At 38.5% G+C, this 12040-nt stretch overlaps 1 pseudogene; it reads right to left on the minus strand.

The window, feature by feature from the left end:
* Window positions 1-5930: 5930 nt before the first annotated feature.
* Window positions 5931-7705, minus strand: LOC142448755 (TAF5-like RNA polymerase II p300/CBP-associated factor-associated factor 65 kDa subunit 5L pseudogene; annotated as a pseudogene).
* Window positions 7706-12040: the final 4335 nt, after the last annotated feature.

Genomic DNA, 12040 nt, shown 5'->3' on the forward strand with positions numbered 1-12040 from the left:
ATACGGCAGAATCTAACTTTGTCTTGTTTTTGATACACACTCTTTTATTCACCAAAACTAATTTTAATATCAATATGTAATGTAGCTCTACACACACAAACCTTATTTCAATATTACAAGATTCGCAATGGCGCAGCCCTTCTGCCGGTCCCCTTGTTTCAAGTTCTTGTGATGGGCCCGGAAGTAGAAGGCCGGAGCTCATATGCCTCGTTCCTTCAGTATTCTGAAAACACCGATTTGGACAATGTGCGGGGGAAATCCTAAATCTAGAGTCTATTTATTATATTATTCTTGCTGGCTTGTTCTGATTCAGCTTCATCAATGTTCACATATAATAATGCTCAATTAATAGTATGGTTATTGGCTGCTAACCACAAGTTCAACAGTTCAAACCCACCAGCCGCTCTGCAGAAGAAAGATGAGACTGACTGCTCCCTTAAACATCACAGTTTCAGAAACCCTGGTGACACTGAGTTAGGTTCCTTTCATTTTTCTCCTTTATCAAAATTGCTATTTTATTCTATCAAGTCAAAGGCAACTTTAGAATCTTTTTGATAAATTTGTTCATCCTACTAATGAATCTGAAAATTTGTGAATTCTTTATGTATTTTCTTTTTTATACTAAAAATTCTGGTAAACCCATTCATTAACTTTTTGATCTTCTTTAAATAACTTTATACATTATGATGTTTTTTTCATTATGATGGTTTTATATTGGCATATTTCTGCTTAATATTATTCCTACATGTCATTTTTATATACATAACTAGTTGTTCTATTTAATTAGTCAAACTTTGATAGACCCAGTTAATTCTTTTAGGGCCAATTATCTGTTTATATATATCTTTGTATTCAATTTTAAAGAGAACAATATTGCCACCATTATCTTTTTTTTAAATTATAAAAGTCATGTAAATTTAATTGTTAAAAACAATAATAATGCCAAACTTTATATATAAAATAAAATTTTGAAGGTCATGTCTTTCCACCTTCAACCTCTAACTCACCAATGATAGAAATGCAGAGATTGAAATAAAATAAGTAGGAAGATAACAGTTTATATATAGATATCAATCAATGTATCTCTCTATAGTTTCTAGATATCATCTATATATAAATATAGATTTTAAATATGTACTTCATAAATAAAAAATTATAAACATATGCAAAGCATTTCAAATATATGTATATATAATCTTTTCATATACCTATGTAATTTCTAAATTGTGCTCTTGGAAAACCTGATCATAGACCAAGAGGCAGTCATTCAGGGGATTCTAAATGGTTTAAAAATCAGACAAGGTATGTGTCATGTTTGTATCCTTTCATCACACTTATTCAATATGTATGCTGAGTAAATAAAAAGATAAATTGAACTATATGAAGCAGCATCAGCATGAACAACTTTCAAGTGTGCAGGGGACACACCTTGCTTGCCAAAAGTAAAGAGGCCTTGAAGCACTTACTGATGAAGAACAGACTATAGCCTTCAGTATGGATTATAAGTCAATGCAAAAAAAATCTCACAACTGGGCTAATAAATAACATCACGATTTCATTTTAGTTGGATGCACAATCAACACCAACAGAAGCAGCACTCATGTAGACAATGCTAGAATAAATATTGCTGTATGAGAACCTCTTTCTGTCCCTGCTTCCACTCCTCTGGGTTTAAATTTAAGATAAATGATGAGTCACAAGGTAGCTTTATGTTTAATCTACTCAGGTACTGCCAAAAGGTTTTCCATGAATACAGGCTAATGTCATTGAATTATATATGCAAAAGTATGGATATGTTTTGTTACATAAATTTTACCTCCACAAAATTTATTAAATATTAGGTGGGGGGGAGAAATCAAATGACATGTTGCATTGGGTAAATTGCTGCCCAAAACTTTGAAGTATAGAGAGCAGTCTGAAGACTAATGGTGGCCTGACCATAGCCTTGGTATTTCTGACTGCCTCATATGCCTGTGAAAGGTTAACACTGACTACGGAAGACTGGAGAAGAACTGACACATTGGAGTCAGGGTGTTGGAAAAGAATGTTGACAGGACCATACACTGTCCAGAGAACAAACAAGTCTACCTTGTCAAAAGTACAACCCGAATGCTCCTTAGAAATGAAAATGTGGAGACTTTGCCTGACCTACTTTGAACCATTAGAAACCAGTTGCCAAAGAAGGACATCATGCTTGCTCGAGGGTCAGGGAAAGAGCCAAAGGCCCCAGAAGGATGGATTGACACGGTGACCACCACACTGGGCTGAACCCCAGCACTGATGGCGAGGACAGTGCACGACGGGCAGTGCTATGTTCTTTGCCAGAGTCACCGTGAGAGCCAGCTGGTTGACACCTAACATGTATAACCTACAATTTAAAAGCCCAGCTGAAACTACTATATTCAATCATCAGGATATTCATAGCATTCCATGTTGATAGAGTGGACCCTCATTTCATCTTTCAGGGATAGCAGAGCCTTAGTGATTTTACAAAGATGCCATTTCAGTTTTTCCACCTAGACCACAAAGGCCCTTGCATCTCATCACAAAATTGCCTGGAAAAGGAAAATAATGCTAGCAACTCACTGTGAGCATTATGTGACAAGAGAAAAGTCGAGCTCAGAAACGGCCGGAGAAAGCAGCACCTCAGACACTACTCAGGAATCATAATTAAACGTTAGTGATCCAATTCAATCATGAAATATATTAAGCTTTGAATTAGAAAGGAGGTCAAAGGGAATGATATTGTAGCAATCAAGATATAGCCCTTCCTTGTAAGAATTATAGGACAGAAGAATGAGGTGGTGGGTTAATTATTTTCTTTGATTAGGTTACCTATTTCTCTCCTTTTGCATTTAAATATTAATCAGAGGTTCACTTTAGTACAGCATTATTCAAGAGGATAAAATGAGAAAAGGGTTCAAGTATAAGATAAAACAGTTACTTAAGTGGAAGATAATAGTTCCCTTCTTATTAAACATAGTATTTAATCATTACTAAAGATTGTTGTAAATTTTATGATAAAGTTTATTCTGCCCATCTTATAAACTGAGCATTTATGTTTATGAAATTAGATTAGTATTCTTAAACTGAAATTTAAAAGTAAATTCTTATTTTAAAACCACTAAATCCCTTATGTAAGACCTATTATTTTTTAACCTTGAGGCTATAAAGTTTCTAGTAAAACATAATTGTTAGTGTGCAGTTGTAAAAATGCTTGAACCCGTTAGCTGCACCTTGAGGGAGCTAAGCAGCTGTCTATTTCTGTCACGAGTTAGTGCCGTAGAAGGCACACGGGGCAGGTCTTCTCTGCCCTAGAGGGTCAGTAGGAGTAGGAATCAAGTCAATAGCAGTGGGTCCCAAATAGAGAACAAATACAAATCTATAGATAACATACATACTGAGCTTAATGACTTAAATTACAAATATTTTAATTCATCCATATTGTTAAAGACAAAACATTTTAATTTTTATTAAGAAATTAAAACTCACTAACTTTTACTTTTAATTTTAGTAAGTAAATTTACTAACACCTACTTTTAAATTTTAAAAGTAAAATGTTACCTATAAGAATCTTAACCTCTGGGGTTGTTCTTCTTCCTTTTCTTAATTAAAATAATACTAATTAAAATGTGGTGTGTTAGTTATTACAAACAGTCTGTCAAGGATCATTCCACTTAACTCATTGAACAGTAAACAGAGTTAATTATTCAGAGTCAATGTATCTACAAAATATTTAAAATTTAACTAAGAATTAAATGGATTCACCACAGTCTATCTCAGATTAGTTTTATACTTAATGAGAAACTGGCAAGTCTCTAAGTATTTCAGTGACTCTTATATCATGTACATTTTACAACTTTTTTTTTCATTTTACAACTCTTATGATACTTGCAAAATAACTCACCCTAATATGAGATATTTGCATTTATAAGTGACAGGAGAGTGAAACAGGTCCACCACCCCCACCGCCCCCAAAATCAACACACACACACACATAAAAATTGGCATTTTATTTTAACTTTTCTCCTATTTTCAGTAAATGAAAATCATTTAAAAACATATTCTTTTCCTTGAGTCCCTAATGTTTAAATCTCTTGTACTCTTTATCTCATACTGGGTAAAGGGCAAAGAATCATTGGTAGCTCAGTGGCCTAAGCATTGAGTTGCTAACCAAAAGGCGGGTGGTTTAAACCCATCACCTGTTCTGTGAGAGAAAGATGAGACTATCTATCTGCTTCTACAGAACGTGACAGCCTTAAAAAACCTAAGGAGCAGAGTTGTTATGAGTTGAAATCAGCTACATGGTAGTGTGAGATAGAGAATGAGGCCTAATGAGGAGCCAACACATAGTAGATGATGGCCAATCCCAAATGCACTTGAATTTGGTACAACTGTGACTGGAAGCATGAAGTGAACAGTACAAATAAGTCAGAAACATGAATCGAGCAAGAAACTTAGAGACATCTTGAACTGATGCTTCATTTTGCGGTTGAGGAAACAAATAGGTTAAGCGACTTGTCAAAGCTTCACCAAGTTAGCAGAAGAACTAAGTTAAGCAATAAGTAACTGAAACAATTATTTAGGAGGTAAAACCAGTACCTGTGCTGAAAAATGAAGACATTTTCAGAAACAATAAATATGGAAAAGCGAAGACCTTTTCCTCCTAAATCCTATCATTCAAACATTTATCTGAAAACTAGATTTCTGTCATACGGAATGTTGACAATTAAGCAGAGTCTACATTCTTATGGAAATTTAGAGGTATCCATATTAGTTGTAGAATTTAGAAATGCCTACCCCCTTTTCCATTCATGGATACTAACTCTAAAATCTACTCTGATTAAGTAGATTCTGGCTCATAGCAAGAGCGTGTTGGTGGGTTTGAACTGCTGATCTTATGACTAATAAGTCCGGAGCTGACCTAAGAGTACCACCAAGACTCCTTGCACAGGTCATAACATAAGTATTATTTTAAAAATCTGGCTTTGGGAGACAAATAAACAGCTTTCACTTTTTAGGTCTCCAGGACTATTTACATGTAAGCAACAGTGATTATTTTAATTTGTAAGACAAAAATTCTAAAACCCAAACAAAGTAATTGGCAGGATAGAAGTATGCAATTTGCGCATAGGGAAATGTAAATAAAAACACATGAGCCAACACCTAGGAAATATTCTAAATGTAACAATAAAGAAAATAAACCTTAAATTAAATAGTAGATTAGTTTGCTTTTAAATGATGCTATCATGTGCCTCACATAGCAGTGTAACTGATATCACTCATCTAGTACTCATCATGTGAATTGTCCTCCTGCCCCCAATTTTTTCATAATGCAACATGGATATGTATAGACTTATAGGAAGACATTAAATACTTTGATTGATTGAATGACAGGCAGGTGCAGTTGTTAGTTGTTATCCAGTCAAAATTGGCTCACAGAAACTCCATCCATGTGTGCATCATTGGACTTTCACAGCTGTGGCCTTTCCAAAGAGTGCACCAGGCATTTCCTCTGAGGTGCCTCTGGGTGTGTTCACACAATCAACCTTTCAGCTAATAGTTGAGAGCTTAATTGTTAGGAGCAACTTGGGACTCTAAGATGACAGATAGATGATAGCCAGACACATAGAAGATGATAGTTAGATAGATAGATAGATAGATAGATAGATAGATAGATAGATAGATAAACCATTAAAACATTCTTAACTTTTGTCCTAATAATCCTGTTTTAAACATTTGCCTTTAATGAGATATAATAACCAGACTTTGGTTGGTATGTCAAGGGCAAAGCCACCATTATTTCAATATAGGTAATCTTATATATTTTTTGTTTTTCACAGTCGGTGATTTAATCTCAGTTTGAAGTAAGATTTGCAATCCTGAGGCCTTCCACCACTGCCCCGATCCATTAACACAAAATTAAAAAATTAATGTTCCTGATTTTCTTGTGTAATCCCTGTCACTAAAAGAAGGTGACAGGCCATAAACTGTACACTCAGCACATTACTCATCTGCCCAGTGTATACGCCCACAAGTTCACTGGAGGAGCCATTAGCAGAAGTACTGCAGTAAGTGTTCCTGATGTCCCAAACATGAACGGAGTTGTCCATGGAGGCAGAGGCAATCAGGCTGCTGTCTGGGCTGAATGTGAGACTAGTGAGGTTGTCTGTGTGGCCTCTCAACTCTTTATAAAGGGTTCCTGAAGCCAAGTCCCACAGCTTCAGCCTCTGGTCCTCAGCAGCAGATGCCAAGTACTTACCATTAGGAGAAAAGGCAAGAGAACGCACAGGCCCTCGGTGGCCTGTGAAGAGCCTCACAGATTTCCCCTGCTGAGCACTCCACAGCCGGACCGTCTTATCAGTTGAGCCAGTGGCTAAGTAGTTAGAATTGGGGTGGAATCTGACACAGGCCACATCTGCCAGGTGCCCTGCATATATTCTCAGTGGGTAAGTCCGGTCAAACGACCACAGTCTTGCGGTACAGTCATGTGAACCACTGGCAAAGTACAGACCATAGGGGCTAATGTCCAGGTCCCACTCAGGGTATGCGTGTCCTTGGTACAACACAGTGTTGGTGACATTTCCAAGGTCCCAATATCAAATGTACATGTCTTCAGAACAAGAGAGCAACCCTGAGCTGTCCGATAGGAACCTTGTTCTGTACACAGGCCCACAATGTCCTCGCAGTATCTTCATTTCTGTGCCTGTGCTGTCATTCTCCTCATCCTCTTCTTCAAGAATATCACAAGCCAAGTGGATACGAGACACATCTACTTGGTGGGCTTCAGCCTTTAACTTCTTGGACCATAAACTCCAAAGTTTTATACAGGAGTTGTCAAACCCAGCAGCAAGCAGTTTGCTCTCTGGGGAAATTTCTGCAGTGTTCAGTAGCTGCTCTGTGTTATAGAAGGCATAGAAACAGATGGTGGTAAGTGAAGGAGGTCCATCCTTGACTCGCTTAATGTTCTCTTGCAAGACCTCCAAGGCAGCTTCATTTTGCAGAATAGGGGTGGGCATGTCGGGGGCAGGGGGCTCTAAGCCAGTGCTCTCGCTGCGTGCGGAGCTACCACTGGCATAGAGCTGGTAGTCTGTTCTCTGGGTAGGCTGCACTTCCAGATGAATATGTAAGGAGAGGACTTTGCACAGGGCAGTATTGTCACTTTGGAGGTAGCGGATAAGGTAGTTGTAGCTGTCTTCTGGGAGACGGACTACATACTTGTTATCTAGGAATGCTCGAAGCGTGAAGTTAGACAGGATGTCCTGGATGCTTTGAGTGGTCTGTAGCTGCTCAATGACATCCTTCTGGCTAACGTTCTGTAAAAAACATTCCATGGAAGCGCTGTAAAAAGTTTCCATGGTGCTCTTCGGACTATTCTGGACCAGGCTGAGATGGAGGTAGACAAAGAGAGGACAGAGGAGAGGCATCACTTCGTGGCTGTGCTGGGAATCAGAATCAGTGAGAAAATTCTGTAGTCGTCCAAACTGTACTTCATATTGCTGAGGCTCTGCCTGGCAGGGGGCTGCAGACACGATGTTGGCAGAACCAGATTCTGACTGGACTGTGAGATTAGCTGCGATCTCTTCAGCAGTCTGTGACAGTCACAATCCTTGTTTTAGGGGGCCTTCTGAATCCACGTATTGTCGGCGTTTGAGGTAGCAGGACACTGCCATCTGAATCTGCTCTGTACGTACTCTTTTCATGACTGAACATCCCAGGCGGCTCCGGCTCCTCCGGCCTCCGCCGCCCTCCGCCGCCGTCTCTGGGATCGGGCTGCTTCCGTCTCTGTTGTCTCTGCTACAGGTCCTCTTTACCAGGGCTGGCTCCTGGCGGCCGCTCCATGACAGACTGACATGGAGCGGGCCGGCGGGCAGGGCCGATCAGGTAATCTTATATTTTCTGAATTCTTACCTCATCATACCCATAAATTTACTGGCATTGAGACCAAGGAAGCAAATCAGGCTGGTGTGTTAGGAAAATATTCCTCACCAACCCTGTGACCTTAGATCACCTGGTACTTCATGTTTATACACTTGTGACAATGTGGTTTTCCCACATTATGGCCCACTCCCGCCGGCACACCCAGAGTCGCCAGTAATTCTCCACACTGTATAAATAACTCCACCCCACTCTCTCCCACTAAAAAAATATCATTTTAGAATTTAAGAGCATGAGAGAACTTTTATAGGTGCAACACTGATTCAGATGTAACATGAAGATAGAATAAGATACAATGCATCTGGGGCTCAGGTGGGTAGAGAAAGCTTTGAAAATGATGATGGTGGCATATGTGCAAATGTGCTTGACACACTGGTGAAAGTATGGATTGTGATAAGAGATATAGAACCCCCAATAAAGGTATTTAAAAACATATTCAATGCATCTAATAAAATGCATATGCATACTATATATATGTTGTTTTGCTTCTTTCTTTGTTTGCCTAATCATTTACACAGGAAATGTTTCCCTGGGCTTCTGGTAGACAATCAGATTGATGTTAGCTTTCGCTCCTAGAGCGAATGTCACAATGCATCATTTCCAAAGATCTTGGCAAAGCATGTGTGCATCTTTATATAGGCAGCATTCCTGAGTCAAAGGAGATGGGGGGGGGTTGTTTGTTTTGTTTTATGGAGAGCTAACATCAAATGACCCTAAAAAGATTGTAGCAACTAAATAATAATAATAATTTATGAATGATGAAGGGCTCATGAGGTAGGGGGGAGTGGGGAGGGAGGGGGAAAATGAGCAGCAGATATTAAGGGCTCAAGGAGAAGGCAAATGTTTTGAGAATGACGTTGGCAACAAATGTACATATGTTTTTGACACAATGGATGGATGTATGGATTGTGATAAGAATTGTACGAGCTCCCAATAAAATGATTTAAAAAAAAGATTGTAGCAATTTGCATACACATCAAAAACACATGGTAATATACTGTGTGTTTCCCCACAACCTTATCAATGTCAAATATTAACTTTTTAATTTGTACTAGATTGGGAGGTAGATGTGATATTACATAGTTAATTACAATTGTATTTCTTTAATTATTGGTATAATCCAGGGAATTTACTTTTCTTTTTCTTAGAGCTATATATTGATGTCCTCTGCCTATAGGGCCTTTCTAGCTTCTTACAGATTTCAAAAAATTATTTATGTATGAAAATCAATATGTATCTAAAATGTTACAAATTACCATTTTGCCATTGCCATTTAAATTAACGCAGCCAACTTCATTCTTCATTTGTTGTTCTGGTATATGTCACAGTGTTTATGAAGGCAGTCCTTGTGTGAGAAGAAATATTCTCTCAATCTCTTACCATTCTTACAATCATTATAATTTTATTGTTTTATGTTTATCTGATTGCTTCTTCTGGAAGCTATTTTGTCATTAGGAATGAAATCAGATGCAACCTCGGTATTCTTTCTCTGATGAGAAAAGACCTTATTGTTTATATGCCAGTTAAAAATAAAATGCTTTTTATTATTTAAATAAAGCAAAGTTCAATAAAAATACAATGATTTTATGTAGGCAAAAAAGAACACTATGGATGAATACACTTAGACTCTATTCCATCTTCTATAGCTAACTAGTATGTGTTCAATAATGCCAAAGCTTCATACTTACTGCAGTTTTCTAGCAGGATTCGTGTGATTTAAATTGACTGAAATTTACTATTCTCTAGTTAGTATTGCTTTAGAATTTCCTTGGAAATTACATAATATTGAAATTTTGCTGGTAGGGTGGAAAGGCATTGTCCTTTCAGTTCTTATTCAGAGCAACTTGATAACAATCGGAGGCAAGCCACTGGGTCCTCTGCTATCGATAGGGTTAGGTTTGGGGTCAGCTGGACATATCTGGACAGTTCAATTAGGTTGCAGTCTGATGGCACCTCCTTGAGGGTGGGATCGCTTGTATAAAAGAGACTGTGGCAGTTAGATGATTTTATGTCAACCAGACACTGTCTCCTAGCGGTTATGCACTGGGCTGAGATCTACAATCTCAGCAGCTTGAAACCACCAATCACTCTGAGGGGGAGCGAACAGGCTTTCTAGTCTCATAAAGGTGCACAGTCTCAGAGACCCACAGGGAGTTCTACCTTGTCCTGTAGGATCATTACGAGTCGGCCTCAACTAGAGGAAGGTTCAAGAAGAAGACACTCCTGGTGATGGGTGGTGTAAAATCTAAAGGGGTCGTCTGATGGTAGCTTCTGGGCCTCATGTGTATGGTCTTGTATGAGAGTGAGAGGCTGAGAACTACCTCTCTCTCTCTCTCTCAGCTATTTCAAGTTTCTGCTTGCTGGAACTCTGCCACCCACTCTGAGAGCTGTAAGAGCCCTACCATGTTTCCATCACTTGGATTTTCCTACTTCCTGGTTCACCAGCCTACACCTATCTGAGTCTGAAGAGGGACTTAGGGACTAGCATCAGACTTATGTCCTTGAATTGGACTGGGATGAGAGGCCTTCTTGACACATAGTTACTTCTTAAAATAAACCTTTCTCATACAGAAGTGAGTGTTACTGGGTTTGTTTCTCAAGACTCCTGGGCCTAACACAGAAACACTGAACAGAATCAAGTTCTCTCTTGCCCATTCAGCTTCTGCTAGATCTGGATCTGACATTGGCTTCATTGATCTCTTGTGTCAGCTGCGGATCCCAGGATACATCAGCAGATCCTCAACTTGGATTCATTCAGGGGACCTAAGGTTCACTTACCTCTGCCTGTGGCCTTCCTGCTTTGCCTTCTTTCTTTCTGTTCATTGGCTTTCACAGAGACACAAGTCAGCAGAAGCCTCCATCTTACTCGTATCTAACATCTGAATTGAACTGGACTGAACTTACCTACATCTATAATTGGGCAAGCCATTTCTTGATATACCTCTCTTTCTGCATACATACATATACCACCGGTCTTTCTTCTCTAGAGAACCTAAGCTAACACAGTCATCCTCTATTTCTGTCATTGTTGTCAATTTAACTGGTTGATGGTTTCTGATTTTTGCTTCTACTCTAATGTCACCATATCACACATATGTTTATCACACATATATCACACATATATTTACACTTATGCACGTATACCCATTTATAATTCCATAGGTTTTAATATTTTCTAAAGACTGTAATACAGACTTCATTATAGATCCGTGGTTCTTAACCTTTCTGATGCTGCAACCCTTTCATACAACTCACTTGTTCAGGTTGTGGTGACCCCCCAACCATAACATTATTTCCGTTGCTACTTCATAACAGTAATTTTGCTACTGTTATGAATCAGATTATCCCTGTGAAAGGGTCATTCAACCACCAAAGGGGCACAACCCACAGGTTGAGAACCTCTGATATCCATTATATCTTAAGATAAAGGATACAAAAGTCCTCATAACTTGATCAAATTCGACATCATAATAAATAAAGTGAATATTAAAGTTGTCCAGAATTTTTTTGCTTATAATACCAATCAATGCCTAAGGAAGTTGGAGTCAACAATCACTTGATGATGTATTGCTGTGGGCAAATCTGCAGCAAATGACTCTTTAAAAATTCAAAAGTAATAATAAGGACTAAGGTAAGTCTGACACAAGTCATGATATTTTCAATTGCATCATAGGTATGTGAAAGGTGAGTAATGAAAAAGGAATATCAAAGAAGAATTGCTGCATTTTCATTATGGTGTGGGTAAAGAATAGTAAATCTACCCAAAATCTACCCAAAGAATAGAGAGATCTGTCTCAGAAGAGTTACAGCCAGAGTGCTCCATGGAAATAAGTATGATAGACCCATTTCACCTACTTTAAGTGTTATTAGGAGAGACCAATTTCTTGACAACATCATGCTTCAAAATGTAGGGAGAGGGTCATGGAAGAAGATTTTCACTGGGAAGAACTGACACAATAGCTACAATAAGGGGCTCAAATCGAGCAATAAGCATGGGGATAGCACAGGAGCAGGCAGTGTCTCCTTGTGTTATTCATATAAAGCTGCTGTGCAGTAGAGTCAGCTCACAACAGCAACAATGCTTGTACACTAAGGACGAATA

This window comes from Tenrec ecaudatus, chromosome 5 (assembly GCF_050624435.1).
Source record: "Tenrec ecaudatus isolate mTenEca1 chromosome 5, mTenEca1.hap1, whole genome shotgun sequence".
Lineage (NCBI taxonomy): Eukaryota > Metazoa > Chordata > Mammalia > Afrosoricida > Tenrecidae > Tenrec > Tenrec ecaudatus.